Source organism: Canis lupus, chromosome 33, assembly GCF_048164855.1.
Source record: "Canis lupus baileyi chromosome 33, mCanLup2.hap1, whole genome shotgun sequence".
NCBI classification, from domain to species: domain Eukaryota; kingdom Metazoa; phylum Chordata; class Mammalia; order Carnivora; family Canidae; genus Canis; species Canis lupus.
In genome coordinates this window covers 5,413,345-5,428,541 of record NC_132870.1, presented here as the reverse complement: position 1 = coordinate 5,428,541, position 15,197 = coordinate 5,413,345, and the positions used below count along the sequence as shown (strand labels likewise).

Below are 15,197 nucleotides of genomic sequence, written 5' to 3'. Positions count from 1 at the left end.
GGAGCAATTATCTGTCGGCTTCTTTGTGGCCCCTGTCTCTCAATGGTCAAAGTTGACTCCGCAGGGAAGTAATTCTACTATATTTCTAGGCTATGTCTTGGGACCCTTCTAGGTAGTAGCTAAGGAAGCTGGAGCTTCTGTGGGCATAGACAGGTCAGACCTGAGAGTTGGAATAGCTTAGGCTACCTCTACAGTGGGTGACACAGAGGCCATGCTGGTCTGTTTCTCACTCTAGAGGAGGCTGAGGTCAGTGGCAGTGTTGGCCTAAGCTTTACAACTATGAGAATAGCACAAAGCACTGTTATGACCATTGTGTCTGAGAAGCAAGGCAAAGGGCTAAACTCTTGGGGGCAGGCAGGGCTGAGCTGACCTGAGGTGCACATATGCTATCTGAATCAGTGCTTTTAGAGGAGATTCCAGATGTGACTGGGTGTGGATGGCTGAAGCTGACTGGAAATGAAGGATATTGGATTTGAGGACTAAGGAGTTGCAAGGTCAAAGCATTGGATGGATGGTCTATGTTGGCTGAAATAACACAGGATAGTGGGATTCCAAACACGGTGAATTTAGTGCATAATTAATATACATAGGTTGTATTATTTATTGAGCACCCCTAACTAGAAAAACAAGCACTATTTAGGAAAGTCAACACACTATGGACTGAAATTCAGTGTGTGCATAGAAAAGCAAAACGAAATGTATGTATATGGTGGTCTTTTATAGTAAAACTTACTCTTAACTGTTAATTAGGCAGATTATTAATTTGTAATTAATTGGTCATTATTTCAAACAATTGTTTTTATTCCAGAAGAAAACCCAAGAACTTCTTTCAGATTCTTTCCATAGAATTGTGGAAGACTAATTCTTCTGGGTAATAAGTCAAAGCTCACTCTATCTCTAGGATTTGCTCCTGCTGTGGGTGCTGTGAGAGACACAGCAAAGATGAATCAGATGAACCATCACTTCTAGGTGTTTACAGTGAATCTGGGGTGATGAGGAATATAGAGAGATAACAATAATACAAAGTGGAGAGTGACAAACACCATAAAAAGGGCTGACATAAAGTGCAGTCTTGTGGGAGTTCTGAAGGCATACACCTAAGAGTAATGAGTGAAGCTATGATGAGAATGAGAGAGTGTAGGAATGGGAGGGAAGGAGAGAGTAAGGGCAGAATCCTGGGAAAATGGAAAATGTGTGGAAGTGGGATGGAGGAGGGAGGACATTCAAGGAGAACATGGGCAAGAGATGGGTCAATTCAGAGTGGGGGCCATTGTCCCCTTAAAGAGACAAGACTGGAATGGAGAATGTTGCCCCCAGAACTGGGCCTGCAAGATTGCGTGATGACAGTAATGAACTCCACCAAGGAAGGAGAGGCACTGAGTGCAGGGTTCCTTCTCAAGTCACTAGTATCCTGGGAAGCAATTTTTTAAAAAAGATTTTATGTATATATATATGTATGTATTTATAAAATCGAGGCAATAGACTGAAAAGTGGAATTTTGGGATTGTTTTCTACATCTTAAAGATTTGAGCTCCGTACGTTCTGAAGATATAAGAATCAACACCGCCAAGCCCCCGTGCTTAAGTCCAGTAAGAGAGACCGTCAGTCAGTCACCAGGTACTTGTGACTCTGGGCAGCATGTTCCTATGGGATCCTAGAGGACAAAGCCACTATCCTGCAGCATCACTGAGACATCATGGAAGAAATAAATGGCCTTGAGGTGAATAGAGGCATTGTTGGCCTCAGGGAGGTTGGAGGCAGAAAAAAAAAGGCAGTGGAATCAGTTGACCCCATTTGGTTACCGTATCTAGTGATGCTGGCACCTGGAGAGCAGGAACACCCATGGCAAAGGTAGTTTGCTCCTGGGTCAGGGTTTGGCAAAGCTAATATGGATGAAGGGCACAGAGACCTAATACAACAGAAACGGCTGCCTGTGGGGTCAGTGCAGTAGGATAAATAAGCCAAAAGACAAATGAAAGAGGAAAGGAGAGAGGAGAGGAAAACTGAAGAGATGGTGAGGAACTGTATGTTGGTTTTGGCCCTCTCACATCCTCAGGAGATCTTCTGGTGATTCATAAGAGAGAGCTCAGCTTGAGCATGAGATTGCTCTGAGCTGGGGCTTCCACACAGTGAGCAAGAAGGCTGGTGTGATGGGGTGGCCTGACGGAAGTCTGTGTGCCAGGACAACTATGGAGCCTCCTGTGAGATATTTTAAGGATTCAGGCTGGATGAGTTTGAACCAGAACTTAGTCATGCAGGGGCCTGGGAGTCTGTGTTCAGCATGGAAGCACTACTGTTGTCTGCTTCCAGCTCAGTCCCTTGGATGCAGGTCCCTGTGACAAAGGGAAAGTAAGAAAAATCGAGAGATTCTTGTAAAATTCAAGGCTGCTTGGGTACTTTCCCGAAATGCATGTAGCACGAAGACCTGCATTTTACCCTCCACGTCTCCATGTACTACCTCTGAGCTTTGAGGCCATGATAACCCTAGTGCTCTGGTGACAGTGTTTGGCAGAGACCATGACACGCAGTGGAGCAGAGGCATACTCAGTAGGAGAGAGTTTATTCATGAATACCCATCCTGCACCACCAGTAGGCCCAGAGAAACCTCGCAGAGGTGTCCTGGAGGACACTGTGTTCCTCAGGCAGTGACCTTTAGTCCCGGGGACTTTGGCTTCTCACTCTCTTAGTAGGAGAAATGAAGATTTAGGCTCTGGAATAAGATAGATCAGCTCTGCAATTTCCTAGTTCTGTGAACTTGATCAAGTTACTTAACACTCTGAGTTTGCTTCCTGAAGTTGGCTTATCTCTTGGGATTGATATAGTAAATGAGAAATTGCATGTATGCTTTTCACACGTGGCAGTCAGACCACACCTGTCATTCCCTCTGTCTGAAGGATCCTCCTCCTCATCCCTTGCTAACTCTTACTCATCCTATGTTTTAAATGTTTTTTTTTTTTTTTTTTCAAAGAAGTCATCCTGGAGCCCCCTAGCAGACTCTAGATTACCTACCCAACATCCATTGCTTTCTCCTTTTTGTTTGAGTATCAACTCCTCAAAGGATGCAATTTTGAAAAGTTCAAGGGCAAATTCGGAAGAGCCTAAGTCAATGTTGGTAACCCTCCTTCCAGGCTTAGTGTTTGGGTGTAGACATGGGACTCAGTTTGGACTAATGACAGGTGAGAGGAGGTTGACTGGGAGATTCTAAGAAAGATTTGCTCACTCTTGAAAAGAGACACACTCTGCTACTATTGGGTTTTGTCAGGATTATCTGTGGTAAAAGGGCTGCTCCAGCCGTCCTGGGGCCACAGTGGAGGGGAGCAGACCTTGGTTCAGAGTTGGTGTGCTGGAGCTAGAAGGGGGAGTAACAGCAACTGCCCCGGGCCTATCCTGACATCACTGAGGTGCTGAATCTACCAGCGAGAGCCTCTCAACCTTGGGACTTCTAGCCGTATGAAACAGTAAATTTCCTTACCATTTAAGATCTTTTAAACTAGCTTAATTATTAATTCCAGCCTTCTGCATCTAGACAATAACTTCATTTTCTTTTTTGCTCTCATATCATATCATTTTCTTGCATGGCACTTTTGGCATGTATGTTACTTCTGTGTTTATTGGTTTGATGTCTGATTTCCCCATCCCCCTACTGGATTGTAGATTTGAACATTGCCAAGATCATATGTTGATTTTATTCATCATTGAATTCCCAGAGTGTATCATTGTGCCGGATGCATAGGAGCTGCTTAAACACATTTGCTGAAAAAATGAAAAGGCTCAAACATGGTCACTTTTCTCCTTCTCCTCCTCACCATCCTCCTTGTTCTTCACAGCTCAGCACAGTATTGTTGCCAGAGGACAGGATCCCTGGGAAGGAGCTTACGTCCCCTCTCAAACTCTGACTAGATGGGTGACCCTGAGCAACAGCAGTACTTCTACAGTTTTCAAGCTTTCGCCTCAAGGAACAGGAAGAAAATACATCTCACATGGTTGACCCAATATACACATATACACGTTTAACTGAAACGAAAGATATACAGAGCATATTTATTGTTACTATGCATGATGTACTCTGATATTTTTATTCCATTTCATTAAAAAAATGTGAACCCATTAATCAGCAATTCATTCTCCTCCCCCCCACCCCCAATGGACTAAATGAATATAAGAACTTTGAAAGTCTGATTTCCTTCTTACTGTTAAACTGTTCGTCAAAATCCATTCTATGGACTTAGTTCATTATTACAGTGACTTAAAAATGACTTAATTATTTTTCCTTTTCCTGTGGAATTCTTCCCAAGACCATCTCTTCTAGTTGGGCTGTTTTGAGGCCTGCATAAAATGGAAAGACTCTCACATATGCTCATGAAAAAGTACTTTGTACTTTTGCTTATTTTTCTTTTCAGTTAGCACAAAAAAACCAAACAGGACTACATTCTTCCTTCTCTAAAATGTAATGGCCCCATTCAACATATTTTACGTGGGCCTCGTTTCTATATAAGTTTATGTATGTACTAGAGCAGACCAGTGTTACACGAGTCCCATTGCCACCATGTGGTTTATTTAAACCCCAAGAGAGTAGGGTTCCGACATCTCTAGTGGCACAGTGAAAAATACAACCTCACTGTACTTCCCATTCCTCAACACAGAAACTGCCCTTGTCTGTGGTGGATGTGCCAGTGAAATTCCTCTGGGGGCAGAAGGAAAGGGGAAGATCTCACAACTCCAGAGCACGGCAAATAATGCGGTGGGGTATATATATATATATATATTTAGAAAACCTTAATGCAAGCCTGGGGGGGGGAACCCCACAAAACAAAACATGTAATCAAGAAGGCGACTGGGACAGCAGTAGCAGCGGTGGATCAAGAAAGCTTCCTGCTAAAGGACCTACAGATTCCCGCAGGTATCATCTCCGTCCCTTGAAGCCACTGGCCCCGGCATCCTGGGAATCGGCAACCTGGATGAAGTTAGGGCCCCAGAGTCCGGGAGGAGCGCGTCTCCAAGCTCCTCCGGGGTCACCTGTCTCCTGGAAGGGCATCTGCGTGACCGAGGCCAGGCGAGGAGGCGAGGCGAGGCGAGCGCGTCCAGCCTGTGTGCCCCTGTTGGCGTTCTGGGAGGGAGGGCGAGGTGGCGGCGAGCTTGCAGGGAAGCAGGCCGGAGGGCAGGGAAAGGAACACGTCCCTGAACTTTCCTGTCCCCAAGTCCCACACATTTGAAATAGAAATAATAATGACATTAAAAAAAAAAAAAAAAAAAAAAAGCTTTACAACCACGGTGTTATCTCCCCACTTGGGCGGCCTGGCTGCGGAGGGCATGGGGTCTAAAGTGCGGGCTGCTCTCGGGAGCAAAGGTTGGGGCCCGTGTGGGCGCGCGCGGGTGCCCCCACCTCTCGGGAAGCGGGCTCCCGGCTCTTCCCCGCAGTAGCCCCGCTGACCCTCCCCCTCCCTCTCCTCCTCCCCTCCCTCTGTCCCTCCCTCCCTCTTTGCGCGTCTGCTCGGCACCGGCCCCCGCCGAGGGAGCCAGGCGGCAGCACCCGAGCCTCCGCAGCTCCAGCCCGCAGCGTAGCCGGAGCCTCGGCGCCGCCAGCCCCGCGCCCTGCGCGCCCCGCGCCCCCCGCGCCCCCCGCGCGCTCCCCGCGCCCCGCGCCCCCCGCGCACCGCGCACCGCCCGAGCCCCCTGAGCTGCCCCGCGCTGGCTCGGGCGCCGCGGGCGGCTGGGGAGGGCGGCGGACGGGACTCGGCGGCGCCACCGTGACCAGCTGCGCCCCTGGAAAGTTACCCGGCTGCGCGGTGAGGTGCGGGCGCGGGGGAGCGCGGGCGGGGACGCGGGCGGGGAGCGCGCGTGGGGCTGCTGTGCGTGCGGGGCGCGCCGGGCGCCTCCGGCCCACCCCCGCCGCCTCGTGCCCGAGCCCGAGCCGCGTGTGGAAGTGTGCGCGCCTCGCGTCCGCCTGCTCCCGGATTTTAAGGAGCTTGGCTCGCGGCGGGAGGGGAGAGCCCGGCCCCAGTGGGGACTGATGCCTCGGGGCGTCCCCCCACCCCCGAGCCCAGCAGAGCCGCGCTGGAGACGGGCGCCCCGGGGCCGGGCGGTCGGGGCGTGCGCTCCTGGGCCAGCCCTGCGAGGCTGCCGGGGGACCAGTCCTCGGGCGGGCAAGGACGTTGGGGTCCTTGTGAACCGGGGTGGGGGTTCTGTGGCGCTCCCCGCGCCGCGAGGCGCTGTCACGTTGCTTGCTCTGCATTTCCCAGTGAGGAAACAGGAGCAAGCAAACAAAAGCAATCAACCATCCACTTAGGGGGTGAGAGCGAAAGCAGTGGGTTCAAGTTTGAGAAGAACTAGGGTGCAAATGGGTGGCCGTTGAGGCCAAGAGATGAGGAGAGAAGGAACAAGTCAGGCAGAATTAACAGGTGGCGAGGTCGGATGGAAGTCTTGGGCTTCTCGGATCTTCACCTTGTTCTGGGAAGTTCCTGGGGGCTTTTTTTTTTTTATAAAGGAAGGGAGCAACATACAGCTGCCTCCCCCCCCCCCCCCCCCCCGCCCCTGTTCCTTGGAAATTATCCTCTCTTTTCTTTGCAGGTTTCTATCTGACTCCTCCTAGACAAGGCGATCATCCCACATGGCACACGGTATGTGATGCCAGCACTCCTGCTTAGTTTGACACAGGAAAGGAGGAGTTAATATAGTGGAGAATTCTCTTTGGAGGATTAGAGGCCATTCTCTCTGCACGGAGACAGTGTGTCACTGAGAATAAACAACGTAAAACGATGGTGCACAGAGATCTGCCTGTTCCATGTGAAATACTTAACTCTAGTCTTCTGGAATCCTGACAAGCGAGGCTAATTCACTGCACAGTGAAGGCATATGTTGCTTGGATGTTGCCCAAATCTTTTGATCCCATATTGTCTTGCTTCCTGTAGGCCATTTTCCTATCAATTATTCCCTCTTCTCCTGTGTTTTCATTTTCTCTGTCCTCCCTGGTTCATTATTCTGGGCTTACAAATACTCTCAAGTTTCCACTGTTCTAAAAATCCGTTTCCTGAACCAAGATACCATCTTGAAGTCCCTACTGTCAACGTCAGCTCTTCCCACGGTCCTCTGTAATCAGATTTCTATCCCAACTCTTGTGTGAGAAGCTAAATTCCATGCTTTTCCCTCTGATTTAATTTGCTTTGGAGTATCTGTGGGATGTGAACAGCAGCCTGCTCACCTCTTGAAAATCTCATCTTCCTGGTCTCTGTGATACTTTTCCTAGAGCTTCTTTTTGGACAACTATTCCTTCCCCATCTTTGTGTTTTACTTTTCCTCCTCTTCCTCTTCTTCTATAAGTACTATCCACAGGTATTATCTAGATGTACATATATAACCACAGAGGCATTCCTTTTTTTTCTCCCTGAGTAATTGCACCTACTAATGAGATTTCAAATTCTTATCTCTGTAAAGCAGTCTCTTACCTTGACCTTCCTTTTTTTTTTTTTTTTTTTTGCCACTACCTGCTAGACATTTCTACCTTGATGACATTCAGGCATCTCACGTTCAACATAGATAAATTCAGCTCCAGCACTGTCTCCATAAAGCATACTCACTCATTCCCCGGACTTCAGTGTCACAGTACGCCCCCGTAGATGGTGCTCTCTTCATTTTTGAATGAATGAATGAGTTAACAGTATTACCTTCTTCCAAGCCTTCTAAGATCAAAATATTGGAATCATTTTTTTTTTATGTCCCTCTGTACACCCATTTACTCACCACATTGAGATGTAGCCCCTGCAGGATTCCTCCCATCATGCCCTTTTTAAAAAATTTTTTTTCTTTTTTACCATGAATCCATTCATACCCTCTCACTTTTACCAAAGCAATAGCTTCTTCTTATGGTATCTCTGGTTTTTCTTTCACATGTCATATAGGCCAGGATACTTTTCCTCTCCTCATTGCCAGTCTCCCGGGCATTTTCACCTACTACTTCAGCTTCAACCTCTACTTAGGCTATCAGAGCCATATTTTCAGCTCCCCCTCCTGATTTTCTAGTCCCTCATGTCTACTGCCTACTGAACTCCTCCACATTAGTCTCCACAGGTCCTTCAAACTGAGAATGTACAAAATTAAACTCATTGTCTTATCTCTCCAATCTGCTCCTCCTTTTGGTTAATGACATCACTTCTTACTTAGTTACCACAATGGAAAATTCCAAATCTTTGTTCTCTTTCTTCTTATCACCACTCAAATTCCATCAGCTATAATCTTCTGACCTACACCTATAAAATTACATTTTCTCTGTCTTGGCCTGTGTATCTGATACTCTAGCACCCAAAAATAGCTAAATGGAATACCATCACATTTGACGGTGAAAATATAGGCTATGTGGCATTTGTAAAAATCACTGTGAACATTCTGTTGGGTGGAGAGGCACTTCAAAGAGATAGTCAACCTCTGGAGTAGCTGAAACTGAAGCTCATATGACTGCCTGATAAGAGAAGATTACTCTCCAAACTAATATGCTGTGGGTAGAGAAAACACACAGTAGATTCAAAACTGAGCCCCAGGTCATCAGTCACAAGATGGGCAGATGCTTTTAATTGTGGCATTGATAGGGAATTGAGCTGTGCTCACAAGGGCAGCTCTTTGTGCTTTGCTCCAGGGAGAACAGCAAGAATTTGTATATTTAGCAAGGGTAATTATTTTATAAAAGAACTTGGGTGAAACAAAGTTAAGGATAGCACCAAATTCATCAGTTTCATATAGACTTAGAAGACTATTTATAAAAACCTGTGTAATTCAGTCCTCTGATTTCAGGGTAAACTTCCCACATCAAAAAAAGAGAATCGATATTACTTTTCATATTCACTGAAGGGAAGGAAATTGCAGAGTTGCCTATGGCCATAGTTTTTACCAAATTCCTGGTGATCATGTCTTTCTTTTCTGGCTACCGTGGAGTTGGTCCATTTTGATCTTGAGTTCAAGAAGTTCAAGACATGAGAATGGGGTTGGGACTTTGGCATTACCCTGTCCTCATCACCTTTTACTTGAATTGGTGCAATAACCTCTTAGTTTGTTTCTCTCCTTCTAAACTCCTTTCCCTTCATTCCATATTTATGGCCAAGAAAATTATTTTTTTTTCTCAAGGACAAATCTGACCATATAACTTGAAAAAAAACCTGACCTGCACAAAAAGGCAGATACCATAACATGCCATATGAAGTTCTTCAGCATCTTATTCCTCCACTACACTTTTCATGTCTCATTACTCTTCCTCCCATCGTGCATTTCAGCCTGTTTCCTGAATATGCTATTGGCTTTTTTTTTTTTTCATTCACTCCTTAATATGTGGGTTTTTTAAAAAAAATTAATAGACTTTAGTTTTTAGGGCAGTTTTAGATTTATAAAAAAATTAGATGAAGCTCACAGAGAGTTTCCATATGCTCCCTTGACCCTCCACCCCACTTCCATGGTCCCCTATTCTTAACATGTTGCATCAGTGTCCTTCATTTGCTATAACTGTTGAACCAGTATTGATACATGATTATTAACTAAGGTGCCTAGTTTACAATACGGTTCATTCTTTGTGTTGTACATTCTATAGGTTTGGACAACTGTATAAGACGTGTGTCCACCGTCACAGCATCACACAGTAGTTTCACTGCCCCCACATTCCTCTGTGCTTCTCCTATTCAGACCTCTCTCCATCTTCCCAAGTCCCTGCAACCACTGATCTTTTTAATGTCTCTAAGTTTTATCTTTCCCAGCATGTCATATAGTTAGAATCATGTGCTGTGTGGATTTTCCAGATTGACTTCTTTCACTTAGCAATAGGTATTTAAAATTCCTGCATGTCTTTTCATGACTTGATCATTACTAATTTTCAACCCTGAGTAATACCTGTGTAGGTATACCACAGTTTGTTTATCTGTATATTCATTGAAGGATATCCTGATTGCTTCCAGGTTGTGGTGGTTATGAATAAAGCCACCGTAAACATCTATGTGCAGGTTTTGGTGTGGACATACATTTTCGTATCAGTTGAATCAATACCAAGGAATGTGATTGATGCATTATGTAATTATATAGCTTTATAAGAAACTCCCAATTTATAAGAAACTCATTTCCAGCTTTTGGTGTTGGCAGTGCTTGGATTTTAAGCATTCTTTTTTTTTTTTTTTTACATTTTTATTTATTTATGATAGTCACAGAGAGAGAGAGAGAGAGGGAGAGACACAGGCAGAGGGAGAAGCAGGCTCCATGTACCGGGAGCCTGACGTGGGATTCGATCCCGGATCTCCAGGATCGCGCCCTGGGCCAAAGGCAGGCGCCAAACCACTGCACCACCCAGGGATCCCTTTAAGCATTCTTATAGGTGTCTAGTGGTATCTCACCGTTGACTTAATTTGAGATTCTCTAATGACATACAGTGTTGTGCATCTTTTCGTATCCTTATTTTCCATGTGTGTATCTTCTGTGGTGAGGTATCTGTTTATATTTTTGCCCATTTTTCCACTGGGTGTTTGTTTTCTTATTGTGGAGTGTTAAGGGTTCTTTGTATATTTTGGATACTAGTCCTTTATTAGATATGTGCTTTGCAAATGCTTTCTTCCAGTCTGTGGCTTGTTCTAGCGTTTTCTCAACAGTGTCTTTGCAGAGCAGACGTTTTAAATGTTAACGAGGTCCACTTTATCAACTTTTTTCCTTTCATGGATTGTGCTTTCAGTTTTTTATCTAAAGAGCCATCACCAAACTGGGAACCAGTTCAATTTTTACCTATATTGTCTGCTAGCAATTTTATAGTTTTGTGTTTTACTCTTAGGTCTTTGATACATTTGAGGATAATTTTTGTGAAAGATAGAAGATGCGTCTAGATTCAAGTGTGTATGTGTGTTTGTATGGATGTCCAATTTGTTAAAAAATTATCCTTTTTCCATTGAACTGCTTTTGTTCCTTTGTCAAAGGTCAGTTAACTATATTTATATGGGTCTGTTTCTGAGCTCTATTATACACCATTGGTCTATTTGTCTATTCTTTTTTTTAAAATTTTTTTAATTTTTATTTATTTATGATAGTCACACAGAGAGAGAGAGAGAGAGAGAGGCAGAGACACAGGCAGAGGGAGAAGCAGGCTCCATGCACTGGGAGCCCGACTTGGGATTCGATCCCGGGTCTCCAGGATCGCGCCCCGGGCCAAAGGCAGGCGCTAAACCGCTACACCACCCAGGGTTCCCCTATTTGTCTATTCTTTCACTAATATCACACTGTCTTGATTACTGCAGCTTTATAGTACGTTTTTCTTTTCTTTTTTTTTTTTTTTTAATAGTAAGTCTTGAAATCTGGGTGTATCACCACTGTCTTTGTTCTTCTATAATATTGTGTTCGTGTAGTACGTATTTTTTGATCAAAAAGTTTATCTAATAAGATGAGTTATTTTGTTGGGTAAATAATGGTAACAGTAATAATAATCATATTTAATATGGTTTATCTCATTTCCTTTAACAACTCTACATGATATGCATAGTGATTTTATCTGCCCATGGCTTTATCTATGGGTCTGTCCATCTGTTCTGTTATTGACACTCAAGCCCAAAATCATGGCCAAGGGCAGATACATACTAAGTGAAAGTGCTCTGATTGAGACTCTGGCTCTGTGACCTTAGCCAGCACTATACCATCTCCCATATTTACAGATAAATATATTTATATCAGACTCCAGATGGGGGAGAGAGAGAAATAGATATTATCCAGATCAGAGCCAAGATTTTGGTTTCAAGCTACCCTAGGGCTGGAGGAAAAACAGACAACAAAGCCTAATTCCTCCCACGTTGGCTCCCAAGTATGAATCCACCTGCAAGAGACTTCATAGTCATTTTTGCTTCTTCTGTATCTTTTCTAGTTACTTCTTATATATGACATTTCTGAAGTAGTGGTCAAATTAATGTAATAATAATTTAAAATTGTATATACTTTTCCTCTCTTCTTGCTAAATGCCACAGCTCATTCTACTCCTCTTGCCTGTTTCTGGATACAGAAGAATACTGCCTTCACAGTGAGCCATGTTTTTTTATTGTCCTTAAAGATACTTAGGCAGGCCCCTTTGGCTTAAGGATTACACTGCAATATGTGAAAATAGGTAGGGGCAGTGTGAGGGAATGACAAAGCTTGTGGAGTCCTTGGAGTCCTGGAACCTGGGCTGGGTCATTTATGACATTTCTGGTCTCCATGTTTAGGTGGAGTTTCCCTTATCAGGGAAGGTTGCCCAGGCTGTCCCACAATCATTTCTTTTCTTAATGGAAGAGCTAAACCAGGCAGAGTAAGGTTCCCCTCACCCCAGGGAATGATTGACATCTTTAGAGATCTCTTAACCAGAAGACATCCAGCATGCCAGACTTTGTTCCACTCAGCAGTGATCTCTTGTAGGGGTTTCCTCCTGGAACACTCAGTGCCTGTCCCTGGCCACACACTCTAAGAGCTACTTGGTGCCTGCTGTGTGCCAAACATTGCGCAGGATACCTTATAAACACAATCTTCATAATAACCCTATGAGCTGGATATAATTATATCCATTTTCTGGATGGGAAAACAGGACTCTTAAGTCATTTGTCAAAAGTCACACAGCTGGGAAAGGGCAGATTGGTTTTCTATGCTGGTTGGCCTGACTCCATTGTTCATGTTAAATTCTGATCTTCGTCTCCAAGCTCCTTTCTTATTACATCATGTCTTGCCCTCTAAGAATGACTCTAATAACCTATAGTTGCTAGATCAATGGAGCAACATCCTGAGTTGCTAGCAATATATTCTCCTTGTGGCTTAGCAATACATTTTGGAGAAATAGTTTATCTATCTTAGTGACTAATATAAGAAACAGAGTGAACCTAATTAGGTTTTGTGAAGCCAAGCACTTGAAGCCTTAGCTTAAGGAACAACAAAATTTAAATGAGTGAACTAAGAAATCAGACTTAGTATTGAGCCATTCAGTGATTTACTTACATATCTTAAATTAGTTACTTGAAAGATGAGTTAGTTACTCTCATTTCACCCCTCTTTGGAATTCTAAATAGCTGGAAAGATTTATATAGCTTCTGAACTGTCTTCATTAAAACCAGAGAAGAGTTGGTGTTTTGGGAGAATTTAACACCTGCCTAATTGTGTTTCAAGTTTGTAAAATTATTGGATTGGAACAGGTTATTTTGAATACCATACATAGAGCAAAAATGATTCTAAGTCTTTTCATGTTTAAAATGCTGGAACTGTTTTCTCTGTCAAATTTGATTGCAAATTCATGAAGTTATGCCCCTGATATAGTACATGACACTTAGTTCGGTCTTAGTAAACAATGGTTTCATGAATAACAAATGAGTTTAATATTACATTTAAAAGTTTTTATGTTCATTTTTCTTTATAAGGCAATTCCTTTTCCTCTGACCAGTCCTCTCCCTCCATCCTTCCTTGGTTGGGAATGCTTGTTCATGGACCTAAAAAGCATGTCTAGAAAATGGCTCACTGCCACATGTTAAAAACTTGTGCACATATTAATTTAAGATGCCTCCAGGAGCACCCATCTCCTGCCTGTCATTCATAATCACATTCAAGTTTATTTCTAGGTCCCAATCTAACATCTTCTGAATTACTTATTTGGACACAAGGTTGTCCAGGGCCACTTCTTTGAATTCTAGTCTCCTCAACCTTATATATTCTTAATACATAAGAATATTAAATGCTGCCAAGTCAAGAGAAACTTAAAGGTTAAACCTGCCACATCTCTGCAACGTAGCAAGGCAATTCTCTGGAGGCTAATGTTTATTAATGACTACTCTGAACCCAAATTCTATGAGGAATATCTGGGTATTGCAAGATTATTTCTATAAGCACATTTATTTTCTCTTTGCACCATCCATCTTAGGCGATGTGCATTGGCTATTTGGTTGCATCTGCTGGAGATTTAGAAGCTGTTTTACATCTTTCCATCTATGCCTTTATTGTGGTGGAGGTCACAGTTATTCTGGAGGAGCTAATGAAATCAGTCTAAGCATTTCTTTTCTCCTTGAGTTTGAAAGTTGGAGGGAGAGAGAGGCAAGAATGTGTGGTTTATGTAACTACAAGGTTTCATCTAGCTCTTCGGATATTATATAATGAGAAATAATTTACACTTAGTTTACAAGTGTTATAATGCTTCTTGAGTTACGGCTGTCAAAAAGTGCAAGTGCAGAATATCAAGTTTATATTTAAACTAAAAAGCCTAAAAAGACTTAAACCTTATGAGAAATAATCAAAGCAGCATTTTCCAAACTCCCCCTTCAAATTCTCCTTTTTGGTTTTGCTCATGTGTGCTTATTATCTGCAGGTGATTTTAAAAAAAATGTCATTGAATTGGATTCGGTAAACCTGAATACCTGATTTATCTTCCACATAAGCAATAATATCAAAGAAATCACAACTTTGTGGGGCCAATTATTTATATTTCTAAGCAATGTTAAAATAAACACATAGCTTTGAACGAAAAAATCCATTCTGAATCAACTAAAACCACCCTGATAATCCTGATTTATGTATCACATCCTGAGATCTGCTGGGTTAGGGACTTACTTTGGGGCCTACCTTGAGAATATTCTTTATAGGAGAAGAATGGAGCCTTGCGCCACACATCATCATTTTTGGACAACTGTGGCTTTAGGATATAATAAAAGATGTCAAAGAATTCCCATACCTGAGCAGCCCGGGTGGATCAGTGGCTTGGCGCCGCCTTCAGTCCAGGGTGTGGTCCTGGAGACCAGGGATCGAGTCCCATGTCGGGCTCCCTGCATGGAATGGAGCCTGCTTCTCCCTCTCCCTCTGCTTGTGTCTGTGCCTCTCTCTCTCTCTCTCTCTTTGTGTCTCTCATGAATAAATAAAAAAAAATTAAAAAAAAGAATTCCCATACCTCTCATTTACTTTCTAGTGACTGCCACCCAGAACTTTTTAACAGCAAGCACTATCAGAAAAACAAAACATAGAAGGTATATACGACAGGAGAAAGGTGTTAATTAAGCAACAGCAACTCAGTCTGATCCAGAGGAAGAATGCAGATGCGCTATTTTATAAATCAGGGAATAGTTTCTTGCTGTAGCTACACGGGGAGCAGGGAGAGTGGTGACATGTCCAAGCCTCTGCTTCTGTAGCTGCTCATTTGTGCTGCATCTTTGCCATGCCGACATCCAGATTGCATTTTGGTTTTGATGCATTTGACAGCT

At 43.5% G+C, this 15,197-nt stretch overlaps 1 protein-coding gene and 1 long non-coding RNA gene across 4 annotated transcripts in view; one reads left to right on the top strand and one right to left on the bottom strand.

Moving 5' to 3' along the window:
- Positions 1–3,663: 3,663 nt before the first annotated feature.
- LOC140624013 (uncharacterized) lies at positions 3,664–8,147 on the bottom strand. Its single transcript, XR_012023568.1, has 2 exons — positions 7,738–8,147; positions 3,664–4,014 (listed from the first exon to the last, which is right to left on the bottom strand). It is a non-coding gene; the product is annotated as an uncharacterized lncRNA (long non-coding RNA).
- The window catches only part of PRKG2 (protein kinase cGMP-dependent 2), a 99,706-nt gene continuing 90,283 nt past the window's right edge, over positions 5,775–15,197 (top strand). Inside the window, exon 1 of one of the 3 annotated variants that reach the window (XM_072810807.1) lies at positions 5,775–5,791. The gene's annotated coding sequence lies outside the window, so the exon portion shown is untranslated. Of the gene's footprint in view, positions 5,792–6,567; positions 6,618–15,197 lie in introns of those variants that run through there. The other 2 variants (XM_072810806.1, XM_072810808.1) reach the window with 2 other exon arrangements.